Source organism: Panthera tigris, chromosome F3 (genome assembly GCF_018350195.1).
Source record: "Panthera tigris isolate Pti1 chromosome F3, P.tigris_Pti1_mat1.1, whole genome shotgun sequence".
Lineage (NCBI taxonomy): Eukaryota > Metazoa > Chordata > Mammalia > Carnivora > Felidae > Panthera > Panthera tigris.
Window position 1 is genome coordinate 36,462,744 of NC_056678.1, and position 19,919 is coordinate 36,482,662.

The window sequence follows — 19,919 nt, forward strand, 5'->3', positions numbered from 1 at the left end:
CCGAAGTCGGACGCTTAACCGACTGAGCCACCCAGGTGCCCCTATAAGTTTTGTTCTTAAGGTATTATTACAACGAAAATTACTTCATTGTTGACTAAGTGTTCGCACAATATACTAGGCACAATACAATAATATATACAGATGACAGATTTTTTTCAATTAGGTGCACAAAACTGGAATAATTATAACCCTTACCTCATGACTTCATTGGGCTATGCATAGTTTATTCTTATTTCTTTAATTGGCTATTTAGCTATTTTTAATTAGGCAGTAAATTGCAAGTCCTTTGTAAGTTTGAAAAATTATAAGTTTCTTTTTGAGAGGCAGTTGTCTTTGCTTGTTTACTACAGTCCGCTCAAGTGTCAGTTAATAACGCCTGGGTCATAGGGGGCATTTCCAAGAGGTCCCATTAGCATCTTACCTATGGACACACCATAAACCCAGGAAGCAAGTGTGCAAACGGTGCCAATATTCCCATTCATCCTGGATGAGACCCAGGAAAAGCATGTGCTTGATAGATGATCTTGTCCAGAACGAGTACTGAAAACATAATTCAAAGTGTATGTGTGAACAAAGCGATGGGGGTCAGTGTGCATGACCAAATTATAAATATCCATTTTTGCTTTTAAAAATATCTTTATCAGATGTATTCTGTAATGCTTTAAAAGTCTCTAAGCGTTGTAAGGGAAACACTAGTCCACTTTTTGCCAACCCCATTCCTGCTTCTTACTCCTAATGTGCATTCTCCAGAAGCAACTCCTTAAAACTCTTTCAGATCTTTCTTACGGTTTTTATTTATATACTTGTAAATACTAGGCTGAGATTTTCCCTTGCTTTTGATACTGGCATAATCTATTGGAATCCTACCATGCTAAAAGTAGATTTAATTTTCCCGTAGTTTTCAACTACACACACACACACACACACACACACACACACACACACACACCCCACAGCTCTGCTGCTTTGGTTAAATCATGTATTATTAGCATTATTGGTATTACAAAGAACTCTCTGCGGTTACACAGTATATTATGATTTCATTTCCCATTATGTGCAACCTTTTCCCTAGAATTAATACTAGGAAGATTTTAAAAAAGAGTTTAGTTTTCCATTACTTCTCTATATGGTACTCTGCATTTTCCTTCTTGGAGCTCTGCTTTCTCTTTCAGCACTGGTTAATGTCTATGCTGGTAGCATACCTGTAGTACAGCAGGCAATTTTCAGTAAAATGTTCTGTTTCTTTATTAGAACGCTTGTATGCTAGATTCCATGTCTCTTTCTTGATTTACACTCCCACTTTCATGGAACCTATCTTCTAGAATCTTCCTGAAAAGCGAGTGTGTGAGGTGAAAATTTGAATTTCTGAATCTCTGTAAATATTTTTCTTCTCCCTTAACATTTGATTGACAGTTTAGCTGGGCATAGAATTCTAATTTAGAAATTATTTTCTTTCAGGATTTTTAAGGCATGTTTCTAATGTCCCCTGGCTTCCAATGTTTCTGCTAATAAATCAGATGTTATTCTGATTCTGTTATCTGATTTCTGATAAATCAGATGTTATTCTGATTCTGTTATTCTGCTGATAAATCAGATGTTATTCTGATGCTTTGTAAATGAGTTATTCTCTGTTCCACCTCATAAAAATGATGAGGTTTGCTGTGGATTTTTTAAAAATTATTTTCCTACAGCACTTAGTAGAAACTTTAAATCTATACACTTGTTTTTAATTATGGCAACAATTTCTGTATTTCTGTCATAATTTTAAATTCCTTCTCTCTCCTCTCCTTGCCTCCTTCCCCCTCCCACCCCATTTCCTTTCTTCTCTGATTTTGTTTTTCTTTTTTAATATTTCTAATGTTTATTTTTGAGAGATAGAGAGATAAGGCACAAGCAGGGGAAGGCAGAGAGAGAGGGAGACAGAATCTGAAGCAGGCTCCAGGCTCTGAGCTCGAACCCACGAACTGTGAGATCATGGCCTGTGCCGAAGTCGGATGCTCAGCCGACTGAGCCACCCAGGCACCCCTGTTCTCTTATTTTGAAACTCCTCCTTGAGTCACTCTCTGGTTCCCTGCTGCTTCTACCTCCCATTTCCAATCTGTTAGTATTTTTTTTCTAGCATCTGGTAGATTTTCCTCAAAATTACCTTTCAAGTAACTCAACTGGAGTTTTCATTTCTACTACTGTATTTTTAATTGTAAAGACCTCTTTTGTTATCTAGAAGTTTATTCTAATAACTTCCTATACTTATTTCATTGCTGCAACATCCTCCCTTAACTCTTTGAATATGTTAAACCTCAAAGTTTCATAATTTTTTGTCCACTCCCTAAATTGTCTTTGTCTCATCCAAATTACTTAAAAAATATTTTTTTGTGTGTGTGTTCTGTTCTTAGTGTTTTATCTTAAAGGGTTTTCTCCATCTGGTAATCTCATAAAAATATGTTTATATTAAATAAAGAGGTACTACTGTTTCTTAAGCTGATTAGTGGATACAAGGATGTTTGTTTATCATTATTATTTAAAGTATAATTGTAATAACATTTAAAGTATAATTAAAGGATAGCAATTCCCTATATGCATATATACACTTTACATATACTCATATATGTATTTGTTTAAAAAGAGCTATTGGAAAGTTCTTTTATTTCATGTTACAGGACTTTCTAGCTTATTAAATTTATTCTAGAGTGATTGGCCTGGGTCATTTCAATGGGGATACCCAATACCAATATCTGTAAGTATTTTCTTTTGGGCTCATCAAGAGAAATAATTATTTCCTGCTTAGGGAGTAAATCTGGCTGCTGGCATTTTTAGAACTGAATTAGAAATGAGGATGGGGAGGGTCTCACAATTCTGTATGTAGATATTCACTTCCCCCTTTTTTATCAGACCAGAGCCAGCCACTCCCACATCACCAGCACTTGTGCCTTTGGCTTTGAATCGCCTTCATGGGGGAAGGGCAGTCATGTAGTTTCCTGGGATGAAAGATGGAACATGGGCATCTAACTGTACTTTTGGTAAGTTTTCCAAACAACCTTCCCATTTTCAGCACCACTTGAGTACCTGGAACCCCTAATTCCTGAAACTTTCTGGGGTTCCGCAGCATCAGCTGGCTTGCTTCTGGGATTCTCTCACCTGGGATTTGCTTATTCTGGTATACTAAGTCCATTCCGACTCATCCATCTACAGACAAGCTTCCACTTATATGTATGAGTGTATGTATATGTGTATTTATTGCTGTCCCCTCAACCTTCCTTCTGGATCTTGTGAGTATGACGATTTCATTCCTTCTTGTCCTTTTTTTTTTTCCCCTAGGACTGTTTCTATGTGTTATTTATTGAGGTATAATTTACATATAATAAAATTAACCCAATTTCAGTGGCAAACACATATGGTCAATAGCTATTACTACAATCATGATATAGAATGTTTCCACAGAAACTCTACAATTAGTTTCCTTCACCCACCTCCATTCCCTGGTGACCACTGAGCTGCTTTCCATCATTATAACTTTGCCTTCTCTAAAATGTCTAAATGTCTCATAAAATTGAATCATCCAGCAGATAGTCTTTGTGTCTGGTTTCTCTTAATTAACGTAATACTTTAGAGATTCCTCCATGTTGCTCACTGGGTCAGTAATTTGCCCATTTTATTCCTGAGTAGTAGTCCAATGTGTGATATATTAAAATTTACTTACCAACTGATGAACATTTGGGGTTTTTCCAGTGTCAGTCATTATGAATAAAGCTGCTATGAATTTTGCAAGCAAGGTTTTGTGTGGATATTATGTGTTCATTTTCTTGGGGGAAATATCTAGGTGTGGGATTCCTGAATAAGTGTATGTTTAAATTAATAAGACACTTTGAAACTTTTTTCCGAAGTGGCTATGCCATTTTGTATTCCCTCCAGCCATGTATGAGATATGTGACTGATAGAGCAGTACAACAACAGTAAAAGTAGTCTTTTAAGGTATGATGCATTACTAAAGATAAAAAGGATATTTTATGCCTATGAGGGTCAAGCCAGCAGGACAATGTAACCATGTTAAATTTCTGTGACACAGGAATATAGTTTCAGAATATAGAAGTGAAAACTGTCAGAACTAAAATGAGAAATAGAAAAATTCATATTCACCGTCAGAGATTTCAATGCATCAATCTCAACGAAGAGAAGCAGAAAAAGCCCCAATGTTATAGAAGTTCTGAATAACACAGTTAGCAATTTGATATAATTGAGTTTTACAGATTTTCCATAGTTCAAAGAAGAAAGAAATCACCATGAAAATCGGAAAATATTTTTATTTGAATAACATTGAAAAGAAATCACATGAAATGCAGTAAAGCGGTGCTTACACAGAAATTTTGTCTTAAATTAATAAATTAGAAAGAATGCCTGAAAAAGTAAGTAAGAAGCTAAACTGCTTAAATCTTAGTAGAATTAAGAAAATAAAAATGTAAAAGCAGAAATCTAGGACAGAAAACAAAGATCTTCTGGAGAAACTATACAAAGTCAAAGGCCAATATTTGAAAACACTAATATAACTGGTAACACACAGGCAAGAATGATTAGTTACTGAGAGACAGAGACAGAGACAGAGAGACAGAGAGGATTTGAATAAGACTTCCATTTTTTCCACACCCTGTGAGCACCTAGTAATGCCAATTTTTGTCATTTGCTCTTTCTAGTGGGTAAGTAGTGACACTGTTTTTAATTTCTGTTTCCCTGATGGCAAATAATGTTGAGTATTTTTCAATGTGCTTATTTGTTATCCCTTCACGTCTTTCATGAATTTTGGAAAGGAACAGAATAAAACACTTAATGCGAATATCATCATGTTTACATCAGAAACCCTACCCAGTAAGTATCCTAACTTTCAAAATAATACAGCAAAAAGAAATGGACTTTAGAATCAAACAAATCAGAGATTCAAATCCTTCCTCTCTTTGACACCATTCAAATGACTTAGTCCTTACAAAGCTTAGCTTTCCATCTGTAAAACGCTTTACACAAATATTGTTAGAAATCTATTTTAAAAGTTGCATGGAAAGGCGTTGGGTATAAATGCCAATTTCCTTCGCTGTCTGTCTTCCCACACTAATTCTTTATTTCATGGCTTCAGTGATAATGCTTGATGATTAATGAAGGAAACAACCAACAGCATCACCATCACCACTAACAAAATAAACAAAACAAAAATAAATGGAAAACCAAATTTCATCAATGCCCTCCCTTGCTGGTGCAGTTAAGAGGACAGCTGGAGTATTCAACTGAGTTTTCTCAGCTTGGACACAAGAACTTTAAATGCTTCCAAAAGTTTGAACTTATTAAATATTTCTTCATATCCCTCCCCATTTCCTGCCCCACACCCTCTCACAATTTTCTTAGTATTGCCAAGAATGCCAATACCCCTCATGCGTTAGTTCTTTTGTGTGCAAATAATATCTTTCCTCCCCTTGCATTCATTAAAAAAAAAAAAAAATCTCAAGTACCTTTTCTTCAGTGAGGCTTTTCCTGGTATGCTTTCCCTGACACATGTGATTTCACAGCACCCTTCCATGTTTCGGTTGTGACATGTTCCCCCTTCCTTCCAATATGTATGGACACCTGTTACGTGATGAGTAATATTGCAGACCCAGGAAATACAGACAAGGTTTCTTCCTTTCCTCCAAAGAACTAACATTCTAATGAAGAAAATAGAAAACATATACAGAAAAAAATAACAGCATATGTAACATAGCAAATAAAACAACAAAATTTAGAAAAGGAGTTCAGAGAAAGCTCTCAGGAAGTGACACTGCAGCTAAGACATCGCATTTGAAGATGTGATAGGAAAGCCAGCATCTGAAAAAAACAAAAAGACTGAAACTAAAGTAAAAGGATGGTTAGTTGAGTTTTCTCATAGGGAGTAGAAAATGTTGGCTCTCTGATCAACCCTCCTGATAATATATAAGCATATGTTAATTTCTTTCTTTCTTTCTTTCTTTCTTTCTTTCTTTCTTTCTTTCTTTCTTTCTTTCTTTCTCTTTCTTTCTTTCTTTCTTTCTTTCTTTCTTTCTTTCCTTCTTCCTCTTCCTCTTCCTCTTCTTCTTCTTCTTCTTTACTGCTTATTTATTTTTGAGAGAGAGAGGGAGACAGAGTGCGAGCAGGGGAGGGCAGAGAGACAGGGAGACACAGAATGTGAAGTAAGCCCCCAGGCTCTGAACTGTCTGCACAGAGCCCAATGTGGGGCTCAAACTCACGAACGGTGAGATCATGACCTGAGCTGAAGTCAGACGCTCAACTGACTGAGCCACCCAGGTGCCCTTATAAGCATATGTTAACTTTCTATGTGTAGGCACTGGAGGAAAATTGTTGGCTGCCAGAAAGACTCCATAGAAGATAATTATGAAAATATTCTCACTCTTGTATGACACACCAGTCCATCATTTCTTTTAAGTATCTTCTCATCACCCTGCTTGTGGCCACACCAGGTTACAAGAATCACCTCTTCTTTTGCAGGAAGAGAGGGAAAAGATTTGTCATTACATATTTCTCAAAGTTTGCACACTATTTTCTCCCAACAACAGTTGATTTATGTCTCATATCCTAAGAGCAAACTCCCCGTTTTGTAATTTTTTTTATTACAAGCCTGTACTGTTGCCCACTCTTATATTTGTGAGTAATACTGAGAGAAAGAAAGTAAAAATAAGAGAATGATATAGTAGATGAATCCACATGCAAGACAGTGTTTCATGGGAAAATACAATTGAGTTGAGAAATCATAAGGCTTCTCAGTATACATGATTGAGAAAATAACTATGCTGTGATCATAATCTATGCATATTTGGGGACAACCTATATGCATATACATAGCTAATGCGTTTGTCAACAAATTAAAGAATTATTGTTTTTCTGTTGGTTATTATTCCAATTAGAATTTCAAAAAAATGTATCCCTAGAACAGAGACACATATAAAAACACAAGTCCACAGGAAAATAAAAGTGCATGAACTTGACTACATCTATTTCCTTGCAGAGGGATTTATTTAATCTGTCATCTGTAAACTGTACATAGTAACACTGTGTTGCTATGAGGGTTAGAATAATATATGTGAAATACCTGGCAAGCCTTCAATAAATAGTTGGCACTCTATCCTGTTTTAGTTATTTTCATCTTCCTATGCTTTTCTTTTTAGAATACAAAGGGTAACTGTGACAAAGCAGTCATAAACTGAGTCATTCATTTGAATATTAGTTTTAGTTAGGCAATATATTCAGGGACAATTTTGTACGTCATTTCCCAGTATATTCCAGGATCCTCCACGGGAGAATGTGAATTTCAAAAATGTGTGTGTGTGAGACAACTTAACAGTTGCTTCAATGCATTCCATTGCTCACTTGGCCCCGAGAAAGGGAAGTGGAGGAAAAGCAAAGAATCTGAAACCAGCTACTTTTGTTTCTCATTACCAACTATATGACAAACCATCATTAATGAAAGACCTCATCATTGGACATCATTTGCTAAAACTCATCATTAGAATGCAGCCAACTGTATTTCATTAATGAGTTTCTTTGAGATGCGTGGAAGCAGAAAGAAGATCTTTATTTTTACCCTCAGCCATTTATTTGTAAACATCTTGACATCTCTTATTTCCTTCTAGATTCCTCTGGCAATAAAAATGACACCAGGTGCCTCGCAAGTTCTTGCCGAAACAATTCTACATGCAGTAATACTTCAAAGGACAACAGTTGCCACTGTTCGGACACAGCGATTGATTTGGACAAAGACTGTGACAACACGAAAGACCCATGCTTCTCCAATCCCTGTCAAGGAAATGCCACGTGTGTGAATACCCCAGGAGAAAGGAGCTTTCTCTGCAAATGTCCCCCTGGTTTTAGTGGGACAACCTGTGAAACTGCCATTGTTTTCTGTGGCACAAGCTCCTGCCAACACGGAGGTGTTTGCCATCAGGACCCTGTTCACCCCGTCTGCATCTGCCCAGAAGGATATGCTGGAAGATTCTGTGAAAAGGGTCATGATCCGTGTGCTTCCAGCCCTTGCCACAACGGAGCCGTGTGCCAGGACGGGATGAATGGCTATTCCTGCTTCTGTGTCCCAGGATATCAGGGCAGGCACTGTGAGCTGGAAGTGGATGAATGTGTCTCAGATCCCTGCAAGAATGAAGCTACATGCCTCAATGAGATAGGAAGATACACTTGTATCTGCCCCCGTGATTATTCTGGTAAGTGCTATCACGTTTGAATACCAGAGGACGTAATCAGCTTTCCCTTTCTTCACTATGACAGAAGCAGAGGTGACTTACTGTCTTAGGCGCTTGTTTATGAATATGGTCTTGGCAGGAATTAGAAAGCATCCTAGACTACTAAAAATCCACTGGGCTTAAACATTTGCCAGATGTCACTGTTGTCGTTTTAAATAGAGCCCTTACATTATTTAAATCTGAAGTTCAGTCTAGAATTAGTGGGCCCTATGAGGCCTAGCTTTCCAGGTCAGGGCATTTCAAGTTTCGTCAAGAGAAGATTCCTTTTGTCTTAGCTAAAGTGTGCCTATCAGCTAATGTCCAAAGCCTGACATTGCAGCCAACCGGGAAAGCAGGCCATGGAACGGATACATGTTAGTGGGTTCTAAGGTGTGGTCAACAGATCAGTGATGGCAAGGCTGATGTAATATGGTAAATGAGTTAAACCACAATTTTATTAATAAAGAAGTCACTTCTTGTTTAATTTCTTGGAAACAGTAAATAATAGTACCTCATAGCTATTCACCAAGTTTCTGTTGAGGTGGTATTTCAGTACAGAGTAACGAGTTGACCATTCATTCACTAAAAGGTTACATGTTATTTATTACCTTCTCTGCTCCCTATCCTCCAGAACCAGTTACCCATTTAGGTCATTTCTTCATGGTGACCATCTCTGATGCACTGTTTCACTCTCTGGATTCTCTACACTAATCCATGCTTTCTCCCATTCATTCATTCTGACTTCTGCTCGCCACTTTCCTGTGCTTCCTGACTCACCTCGCTGTGACATTTTTCACATTTTAATGCCACATTTCCCTTATCGCTTGCCACTTTTATAACCTCCCGTGGTACTTGAATTTCAACTTGCCTTCTCGCAACGCTTTCACGCTTACTTCTTTTTCTTGTCATTCTTTTTCCATGTATGTTAAGCAATATAATTATTCGTAAAGTATTTCTCTTCAAAATGTATCCCAGTATGTCATTTTTCTAATATTACACATTCTGGAAACATCTCTTATAAAATAGCCATTTCCCTAGTTGCTCTGACATGAAATTTGCTCCCTTTCCCTCAATCCTCACCTAAAACGAATATTCAAAATCTATCTGGACATCCAACATGTCTTCCAAATTGAGCTTATCCACTCTGTTACCAGTACCTTGGCTCATGTCCTCATCATCTTGTGTATACTTACTATACAACCTCCTAGATTCTATTTCCGGCCTCTGCCTTCTCCAGGTTGTTCTGAACAGTGCCCCTGAAATCATCCTTCTAAAATAGATCTGAGTGTGCCATTCCCTTCTGAAGAAACTTGAGAGCTTCCCACCACACGAGAATAATTTTCACGTCTCATTAAAAACCCTCCACAATTTGTCCCTTACATTGTAATTGTATCTCCCCACCTCCTTCCACCAGATCATTCCATTTCCTGAATTGTCTTCATCTTCTGTTCAAATGGTTTCCCTCCCTCCCTCAATTCAGTGTCTACTCTGTGACGTTCTGTACGTTCAGTACTTCATTCAACTCTCGCCCAACTCAAGAAGCATTTCTGATTTACCATCTGCTGAAATAACACTTTCAACTGCAACAGTAATTATTTATTACTTCCGTAGTGGTTTGCGCCTCTATTCGTGAACTTTGTCCTGTTCTTCAGAGATCTGTGTTTTTGTCTCGTCCCACTGAAGTATTACTTCCTAAAGGACAGAAGTCATGTATTATGTTTAGGCTTTAACTCATCAGTCCTTTTTGGGTATTTATTATATGTCAGTCATTGTATTATGAGAAGGCACTATTCCCAAAGTGCCCAGCATAGCCAATAATGGCTGCTTAATAAACTGTTACTGAATTGTTTTAATTTTCTAAATTTTTCCATATATTTCTGGACACCCTTTGTGGTAATGAAACTGAGGTAAACATATTAATAGTTTACCTTCTCTATGCTTTGTGTTGGTAGAATGCTGTGTTAAGTGGAAAATTATTTTATTGATTGCCTTTAATTACAGTACTAAGCTAAAAGTTATGAGGAACAGTAAAGGGGGTTATAAAACAGTACTCATACGTGAAAAGCTCCTTATCTATATGCCAAATCATCGTGTCTATTTTTTTAAAACTGAGTTACAGCAATTGAATTTCAATGTTTAAAATTTTTTATTAAAAAAAAATAAACTTTTGTGGGGCTGGTGTAGGATTGCTTTTGTTTATAATGGACACATTTAAAACCCACTATGGTTTAATTAAGATAGTATCTTCTATTTCCTGCTGCTAGTACAATATTGCGAATGGTGACTGAAAGAAACAGACATGAGATCAAAGAAATGTTTCAGCCATTTTAGCTACAGTGTTCTTAAATAGTCTCATAATGGCAAAACACAGCTTGAGAAATGATGTTTTACAAGGTATGTTTTTATTTTTTACATTTCAATTAATTGGATTGTAATGAATCCTTTCAGTGGCATAAATTTAGGCATAAAAGATGTCAAGAGTATATTCCAAATGGGAAATATAGTAAAATTCCATTATAAGACATTTTACTCTACAACGAATTAATTTATACTGTGGATAAATCGTATCCCTGCTGGGCGCAATGAAAATCAATGCCTTTTTCTCACCATAACGTTAGCTCAAAGCCCACAATGAGGTCACCTCCCTTGTCCAAACCCTGGTATAATAGAGTTGTTCCCTATTTGACTATGTTCTTCTCTTGCCCTCTAAGAAATCAACTAACTTTTATTATTTTAGCTCTGTTGACATAAATATAACTTGCTTGCAGAGTTTAAGTGACAGACTCATCAGGCAGTAAGAATTATGTCTGATATTAGCTGGTTAGGCTTATTCGGACACAAAGGTATGATTTTCGTCTTGATCACCAATCTCCACAAGTAAAACAGCCTGCATTCTGGGAGCTCATCAGTGGTTCCCAGCCCTGACTAGGCATTAGCTAGTTCCTAGCCCTGACTAGGCCAGGGAGATCTGAAACAAAGATGCTCAGATTCCACCTTCAGAGAGTCAAATTTAATTGACGAATCTAATGTATAGGTAGGGCTGGGAGCCAGGAGTTTGGTTTTTGTGAACTTAATTTAGAAACTTTTCTTGTAATATCCCATCATTTAGACCCACAAGGAGGCTTGCTTTGCTTCAGCGCTATCCCATGGCGACCAGTGTTTGTGGTAATGAATGAGGAACCCAAAGAAGGTCTATAGGACCAAGGCCAATTAATGAGAAACCCAAAGAAGGTCTCTAGGACCAAGGGAAAAGCTGGAGTTGGGAAGGGAAGAAGACTATTAGTAATCAGCATGGATGCATAGATGCTCTGCCTGAACCCAGACCTCCCAATGAATCCTGGAAACTACTATAATAACCCAGCTGCCGTGTGCTACATCCAAATTTAGAGGATCATAAAGAACCTGGCTTACAGGAAAAAGCCTGTGCTCCTCAGTGCAGCAAAGTAAGAAAACATAATAAATTTTAAAAGACAGAGAGAGGGAGAAGAGGGAAAAGAGCAGTAGCCCGCGGAGAGGGGGTTCACACTGCGGGAATCCTTCTCTGTGCACGCCACTGTGCTTCCTACGTGGTGATTCATGAACTGCAGAAATAGGCTCAGAGAGAGGCAGAGCTGGTGAGAAAATGCCAGGCATAAGCAAAAACTCCAACTTAAGCAGAAAGGAAGCAGCTGCAGACTTTTTGAATGGAAAGAATACATGAGCTCGTAGCTGCTTTTAGTTCAAGTTTATGCAGTGTACCGTTCTTTCACTGAGGGCTTTCTTAAAATTAGCAGATTGACAAATGAACAGTTTTCATGTTAAGGTGCCTGAAGCATGAGAAAAATGGGGCTACAAGAGGGCAGGACCAGGCCAATCTGATGCATGATGAAGCAAAACAGTGTGGGAAAATATCTCACTTCCTTCATTAAAAAATAGGTCTTTGGCACAAAAATAATCTTTTGGAAAATAAGAAAAGAAACACCATTAAATTTACTTATTGATTGCAAGATGCATCTTTATTTCAAGGATGACAACATACGAAAAATTCATTTTATATTCACGAAAATGTGTTAAAGTGTATGGAGACTAGTTAGAAGACTAGTTAGCACATGGAGAGACTACTCAGTTAGAAAGCCATCCAGACCAGGGATAAGACATTAGGACCTGGCCAGGAAGAGTGACTACAGGGATGAATGGGAAGGTAGGTGTAGGGCTCACTAAGAAGACGGCTCACTTGGCATTTATTAAAGCCAGAATATTTCCAAGCTTATTTTATCCAAGCAAAACTTGAAATCTCTAACATGAAAAATAAGAATGCATTAAAAGTCCAATTGCCTATTCCAGCTCAATAAACTTATCTCTATCAGTGGTTCTCAAACTTTAGCATGCATCAGACTCACCCAGAGAGCTTATTATAATACAGGTTCTGGGGCACCTGGGTGGTTCAGTCAGTTAAGCGTCTGACTCTTGATTTCAACTCAGGTCATGGTCTCACAGTTCTTGGGATTGAGCCCCACACCAGGCGGACAGTGCAGAGCCTTCTTGGGATTCTCTCTCCCTTTCTCTCTGCCCCTCTCACTGCCCACCCCCATCAAAAATAAATAAATAAAGTTTAAAAATATAGTTTCTGATTCAGTAGATTTGTGGTGGGGTCTGTGCATTTTTAACAAGTTCCCATGCAATATTGATGCTGATCTGCTGGTTTGGGGACCACACTTTGAGAAACCACTGATGTAGACAATTATGTGGATTTTCATGGGACAACACAAAGGTGTCTGTGTGTGTGTATGTGTGTAGTATTTTTTGCTAGTAACAGTCCTGGATAGATGATATGGATAAAAATAAGTATCTGCTCAGGGGCACCTGGGCGGCTTAGTAGATTGAGCATCTGACTTCGGCTCAGGTCATGATCTCACAGTTCGTGTTTTCGAGCCCTGCTTTGGGCTCAGAGCCTGGAGTCTGCTTTGGATTCTGTGTCTCCCTCTCTCTCTGCCCCTCCCTGGCTTACACTCTGTCTCTCTCCCTCTCAAAAATAAATAAATATTAAAAAAATAAAAAATAAATAAGTATCTGTTGAATTCACCCAGCCATTAATGTTGTCAAAACACACAAACACCCGTATACACTCAGGTGTGTATATAGATTGAGTTCCTGCAACGTGCCAAGCATTGTTACAGGCTCTGTAAATATAAGAATAAAGAGGTGATGAAAAAGTCCTCTTCCATCTTAGAGGGAAGAGACAGACATGTATAAAATAGTAATAAATAAAATACATAGTAGGTTAGGTGGTGATAAGCACAGTGGAGCAAAGTAAAACAAATAAGGGGAATTAGGAACTGAACTTCAGGTAGAATGACCAGGGAAGGCGCTACTAAGAAGGTTACACATGAAGAAAATTCTAGATAGGTAAGGAAGGGAGTTAGCAAATGTCTTGTGGAATAGCATCCAGGCAGAGGAACAGCAGATGTGAAGGCCCTTAGGTAAAGAGTACTGGAAAGTCTGAGAAGCAGCAATGAAGCTGATGTGACAGGAATGGAGGGAGCAAGGAGAAGACATAATAGGGTCAGACTATTGGGGCTTGTGGGCGGCTGGAAGGACTTTCTCTCTTGCTCTTAATAAGATGGGAAGTTGTTGGATAGTTTTGAGGAGAGGACTGGAATGATTTGACTTACATTTTAAGAAAATCACTCTCCTTGTTATGTTGAGTATATACTGAAGGGGGTTGTTAGGGTAGAATCAGAGCGCCCAATAATACAACAGTCCAAGTGAATGGACTATCATTACATGGGAAAGAACAAAATAAAAGTATCAAGTGTTAACACCTTTCCCCCTTTAACGTTTAATTAAGATAGGAACGAACACAGAAGGATCATGGATCATGCAAAGAAAACGCGAGCATACCTTCCCTGACCTGCTCTCTATTGCCCTCTGGTGGGAGGTCTAGATTATTCAGGACAGGTCTATTCAGAATAGTTCGAACAACAGTGTTCCTCAGTAGTTCATATCAACCATATTTTCATACAGTCTTTCACAGGCACACTTGAAACTTATTCTACGCCTTTGAATTACATATAAATTACTCATTTATGATTTATCAGACCTTCTTCTATTAATAATTTTTTATGTTCTTCTCTGTGCCTTCTCCAATATTCCTCATCCATTCTGCCAGACTAACAGGTATGATGTCACTAACTCTGACAGCCATTGGCACTAACCCTGCCATTGCAGTAGCATTTATCAAAAGCACAATTTGAATTTCAGGCAATGAGGAGATTTGAATCTAGGCTTACTGTTCCATCTTCTCTAAATATATTTTTGATCAATTAAATACTTTTTTAATACCATTTTTCTATGAAAATTCATATAGATAACTTAACGGTGATGAAACTAATTTGGGGGAAATAAAAGTATTGTGTATCATAAAATATAAGCTTTTTCATGAGAAAAATTGTTATTATCATTATGATTACCATTATTATTGAAAGTTTTTGCTGATTACAAAGTTAACAAATAAACCATTTGATGAACTTAAGTCAATTTATTGGGAATAATTATTAACAGTCCATATTTATATAAAGATATACAATATGTAAGACATGAGTTTTTTTAAATCTTTTTAATGTTTATTTTTGAGAGAGAAAGAAAGAGACAGAGAGCAAGCCAGGGAGGGGCAGAAAGAGGGAGACACAGAATCCGAAGCAGGCTCCAGGCTCTGAGCTGTCAACACAGAGCCCGACACAGGGCTCGAACTCACAGACCATGAGATCATGACCTGAACCGAAGTCGGACACTTAACCAGCTGAGCTACCCAGGCTCCCCCGCTGTAAGACATGAGTTTAAAGAACACTTAAATATTGTTTCTGTGAGCATCTATCTAAATACCTCACATTTTACTCCCCACATAATATACATATTCATAACAAATATCTTTCACACCCAAAAGGCAAATAATGGGTAGCAGGCAAAAGAAAACATTTGGATTTCATGGGTTGTATCTTCATGTTATCAAAGGAAAATGACTGGTTTTCTATATGCTCTTAATGATGAAACTGATCATTTCTGTAGCGTCATATAAAAAAAAAATTACGCACGTATTCAGGCTTTTGCTCAGAACTAGAGCCATCTGAAACAGTTTTATGAAGAAATGAAGTTTCTGGCTTTTGACAAGCGTTTGTTGAATGAGCGCACAAAGTAACAGATACTATTCACTCAGCAAATATTCAGGACATGCTTCCATGGCACTGGACATTGTGCCAGACCACGGAGACATAAAAATGACGAGGACAAAATTTATCCCTGACGAAATACTCACAGTTTACCCTGGGAGAAGGCAGGCAAACAAAACTTACAATCGCTCTCTGACCAGAATGCTGACGCAGCACAAAGAAAGGAGCCAATGACACTGCTTCGGATCAGGAAAATCTTCACAGAAAAGGTGGCCTACGAGCAGAGCAGGAATGCATTTCGTTCAGGATGTTCAACTGAAACTTCTGCCCTCTGACTACATTTATTAGTACTTTTATTGTATGAATAAGAACGAGCTGAAGAGCAAGGGAGAAGGACTGCAGAAGGTTTAGCGAGGGGTGAATGTCTCTTCTGTCATCTTTGCTTTGACGGCTGGTTTGTGGTTTAGCGAGTAGCTGTGAATGGCGTGCTCCATTTTAAACCCCCCTCTGTCTGACTACTGCTCTTAGTGATTTCCTAGCCATCAGCAGGGTGGGTGTGCAGGTCTGAGTGAGGAGGGGATGAGCCAAAATATATGTAGTAATATGAAGAATGGGTGTAGTGGAAAGGCTGTGGAATTTGAGAGCAGAAGACAGGGCTCCCAGTCCCAGCTTTGATGTGTTCTAGTGGTTTCTAAGAAAGTGCTTTGATATTGATAAATAGTTCTGAGCTTCTGGGTCCTCACTCTAACATACAGGCATAATATCAACTAACTCTCAGGGTCACGGTGGCAATGAAATGATTTACTGAAAGTTTTCCCATAAACTATGAAGCCATGAAAATGCTGGCTGTCACTATTTTAATATCTTCAAATATTGCTGCTAGTATAAATGCTAGCGTTTAACAATCTTTACCTATACTTTTCATAGGTATCCTTTTCTTATACTGAATTGCTTTCTTTTTGGAATATATTAGAACCATACTCGGTAACAGATTAACTGAGATCATAATCTCTGTGCTCTATTTACATGTTTAAATGGGAAAGTTGCCATATGTGTAGGCAAGGATTTAATTTCTGAAGCCACCATATCAAAAAACCAAGGAGTTAAGAATGTATTAATACTATAACATTTCAAATATTTAGGAATGACAATTATCCTAATAAAAACACAAGAAAGATATTTGTTATGATTAAAACATTATAATGACAGAAGTGTGAAATGTAGAACATTGGCATATTTAGCACAAAATGCAACTATTACGATTTTCCTATTATGATCCCAAGGAACTTCAAAATTAAGCGAGATAGAAACCATTTATAAAAGTAGAGTGTTTCTCAAACATAGCATCTTGGAGACTTTGAAATGAGTTACTCCGAATTAAGCTTTATATATATCTTACCAATGTTACATACTAAAAATACACAGATACATACATATTAAATATAGGCTACTATTGAGGAAGTCATGCATATTAACTAGGAATATATTTTATTTATTTATTTGCTTTTGAGAGAGAGCACATGCGTGAGTGAGCAAGGGGCAGAAAGAGAGAGAATCACATGAGGGGCAGAGAGAGAGGGAGACCGAGAGAATCCTGGGCAGGGCTCAAGTTCACCCATATGGGGCTCCAACTCATGAACCGCGAGACCCTAAGTAGGATACCCAACTGACTGAGCCACCCAGGCACCCCAGGGATGTGTTTTAAAATAAAATGATGTCTTTTGACATGTTCTGAGATTTATGATAGGAGTAAAGTGGGAGGAAGAGCATCCAGGTGGATTTAGAAAAAAAAAAAATGTGTAGAGAAGAAGGAAGGGTGAGTTAGTGCTGGGAGAAGCAGCGGGCGTGGGGAAGCAGAGTATTTCCGCAAACAGACAACCGTACCCCTGAAATTATCACTGCTACCAAAAAGCACAAGAATGCACTCCCCACTCTCTGCTCTTAGGACTGACAAACAAGAGCCAGTCTTTCTAGTCCTAGAACTAGTTCTAGCCTCTAAGATTTTTCTAGAAAGATCGGAATGCTAAAATGGTGCCAAGAACATTCTTCAATTTGCACGGCTGCTAGAAGCAGACAAGAGGACAAATAAGACAGGAATTAAGAAAAGCACCAAAAAACAAGTCTGAAGGCAGAGGTTATTCCAGGGAGGTCTCTCTGGGAAAGTAAAGCCCGTAGAAACGGAAGAGATTGATTTCCAGGTCTCTAACGGCAAGTTAATAAAACTAATTCATAAAGAAACACTACATACTGTGCACCAGGGTGTCTTGCCATTACCAGCGCCCACAGACGGGAGAGTTCGAGGGTCGTGGAGACGCAAGGCAACTGCCCAGTTGCAAGCCCCGCCATCCACAGTGATGCCCTATTTCCCCAAAGGCAGACGTGGGGGGACCCCACTGCCTTGCCGGGCGGGGCGCGCAGGCCTGGAGATCCCCCCCAAGGAGACCCCGGAAGCGAGGGCTGCCGGCGTGGCCGCTGGGGTCTCCGAAGGAGAGCCAACTGCGCATGCGGGACCTGCTCCGAGCTCCGGGCAAGCGGGAATCCCGCCCATCCCGGTTTCCGTTCCGGGCCAGGACCCGGATCAGGAGAGGCCGGGTCCCTACCCTGGGACGTTGGGGGAAAGCCAGGCATCTGCCAGTGTTCAAGCCTGCACCTTCAGAAAGAACCCTGACATCCGAAAGCCAGTTATGTCGCGAGCTCTGAAGCCGTGCTTGGTGGCACCAGTATACCCTGGGATGAAAGACGTCTGGGATCCCTGGTTCTTGGAAAGGCCTGGGTCCCTATCACGTCCCAATGAGGACTGTCGCCAATATGCAGCTCCCCGCCTCAGAGTGACTCACAGGGTTTGGGCAACCCTGCCCCCCGGGGATGTGCAGGTGGTTGGCGCCAGGCCCTAGCTGCACAGGCCTGGAGGGTCCTGGCTGTTCAAGACTTGCTGAAAGGGTATGTACTGGGCTTGCCAAGGGTGCAGTTCAGGGAAGTCAGGGATCTGAAAGCCATCCTGGGTCTGGAGAGGCCGGGTCACCAGAGCGGGTTCTTGTAGGAAATAGGCATCTGCCTAATTCCGCGTCCGAAACGACCTAATGATGACTGTTCCCCTTGAAGGCAGATCTGGGGGAGTTTGACTGCCTTGCCAGGACCAGGCGGGGCAGGCTTGCTTGGGGGTCCTCCAACAAGAGACATAAATGTAGCGTAAATCTATAGCTGTAATAGAAACTAGTGCTAATGCACCTCATTGCACTAATACTTGGTCCTCCAGCAAGAGATACCAGGAGGTCCTACTACCTGGATAGGCCTGGCTGCTGGGGCTTTGGTGCCAGAGAGCTAATCGGGCACATTGGTCCACCTCAGCTGTCTGGAGCAAGGAGGAATCCCGTCCAGCCCTGGTCAGAACCCGGCCAGGACCAGGTTCAGGAGAGGCTGGATCCCTATGGTGTTCTATGGGAAAAACCAGGCGTCTGCCAACGTCCAAAGGCTGCACCTTCACAAAGGAACCCTATCACCCTGAAGTCAGACACATGGGGAATTCTGAAGCCTTGGTGCCTTGGAATGAGAGATATCTGGGATCCCTCATTCCTGGAGAGGCCTGGGTCCCCATCGGGCAGCACTTCCAAATGGGGAATGACTATTTCTTCTCTGTAGCCATAGTATCAGATTGTCTTGTGGGAGGAGCGTCCCCCTCCACGCACGAGGCTATCCAGATGTGAGACTGGGCCATAGACCTCAGGCCTGAAGGCCTCCAGGTGCCCAAGGCCTGGAGAGAAGGCCGCGTTACACATACTGGTGCAGTGCAGTTCTGGGTAGCCAGAGAATTGCAGAATGACCACCGTGGAGAGATGCCAGTTCCTCGGAGTGGGCTCTTTAGGGAACAAAGCGTGGGATTCCATCCCTAACCTAGCTATAAGCGTCTGTTCCCCAGAAGGCACATCTGTTGGGAATATGACTGCCTTGCCTTGGCCAGGTGGTGGGCCGGTGTGGGGGATCCTCCAGTGAGAGACCAGGGAGCCCTGGTCCCTGGGTAGAGGGAGGCCAGGACGCTGGAGGAGACTCTTTTGGTAATAATAAATTATTAATAATATTTATAAATAATAGTAATAAAATAGATATAGTAAATAAATATTGTAAAACAATAATGTAAAAATACGAAACTGTTTTCATATTTCATCAGAATTCATCACTGATAATTACACTGATTTCATGTAGGCCAAGAAAGAAAACTTCTGCAACTAAAATATAGTACAACACCAAGACATTCTTGATTATAAAGTGCATCATAATTCCTAGATGGTAAATTTATGACGGAGAAAAGAGCAGTCCTCAAATTGAAAAAATTCAGGTGTCTTTCAGAGGCAAATCCTAGGCTTGTAAAGTCTACTTCAAGTGAGTGTCTTGTGAGAAGTATTTGTTACTTTTTCGTTTCCTTAGAAAAGGTCTATCTAAATGCACAAGCCAGAAATCTTACTGGATAAAAACCCAAAGATGTTCCCACTGAAAATAAGAAATCTGCCTTTAATTTCCCATTGATTAGCAGCTTGCT

General features: G+C 39.6%; 1 protein-coding gene and 1 long non-coding RNA gene across 3 annotated transcripts in view; one reads left to right on the top strand and one right to left on the bottom strand.

Moving 5' to 3' along the window:
• Positions 1 to 427: 427 nt before the first annotated feature.
• Positions 428 to 17,869, bottom strand: LOC122235965. 2 transcript variants are annotated; one of them, XR_006214133.1, is made up of 4 exons: positions 17,634 to 17,869; positions 15,569 to 15,659; positions 5,490 to 5,681; positions 428 to 540 (listed from the first exon to the last, which is right to left on the bottom strand). It is a non-coding gene; the product is annotated as an uncharacterized LOC122235965 (long non-coding RNA). The 2 variants fall into 2 exon arrangements; XR_006214134.1 differs by lacking the exon at positions 428 to 540 and adding an exon at positions 4,491 to 5,172.
• A 1,835-nt stretch (positions 17,870 to 19,704) lies between these two features.
• Positions 19,705 to 19,919, top strand: part of CRB1 (crumbs cell polarity complex component 1) — a 132,229-nt gene continuing 132,014 nt past the window's right edge. The window contains exon 1 of the mRNA XM_042976687.1: positions 19,705 to 19,762. The gene's annotated coding sequence lies outside the window, so the exon portion shown is untranslated. The remainder of the gene's footprint in view (positions 19,763 to 19,919) is intronic.